Consider the following 417-nt stretch of genomic DNA (forward strand, 5'->3'; position numbering starts at 1 on the left):
GTTGAGGAGGTAGTAGATATATTGAAGAGACAGGAAGAACTGCTGCAGGGTGCTGCAGCACTGGGAGCATCAATCGGACGCAGCATTGAATTAACTGTCTCCTTTCTGCTGCCTCTCTGCATTTGTCTGAAGCCGCACAAGCTGCTGCCTCTTAAAAAGCTAAGAGCGACGCAGCAGCAGCTCAAGGAAGCAGCAGACACATGGAAAGCCTGCAATGATATCTTCTCTAAAGGTCTCGTATTACATTCAACTGCTGCTGCTGCTGCTGCTGTTGCTGCTGCTGCTGCTGTTGCTGTTGCTGTTGTTGCTGTTACTACTCTTGCTGTTGCTGCTGTTGCTGTTGCTGTTGCTGCTGCTGATCCTGTTGCTGCTTCTGTTGCTGCTGTTGCCGCTGCTGCTGCTGTTGCTGTTGCTGCT

General features: G+C 50.8%; 1 protein-coding gene across 1 annotated transcript in view; it reads left to right on the forward strand.

The window, feature by feature from the left end:
* The window catches only part of EAH_00038320 (hypothetical protein, conserved), a gene marked incomplete at both ends in the record, with an annotated part of 19,856 nt that overhangs the window by 9,581 nt on the left and 9,858 nt on the right, over positions 1-417 (forward strand). The window lies entirely within an intron of this gene.

Source organism: Eimeria acervulina, genomic scaffold (assembly GCF_000499425.1).
Source record: "Eimeria acervulina Houghton genomic scaffold, Eah_scaff433, whole genome shotgun sequence".
Classification (NCBI taxonomy): Eukaryota; Apicomplexa; class Conoidasida; order Eucoccidiorida; family Eimeriidae; genus Eimeria; species Eimeria acervulina.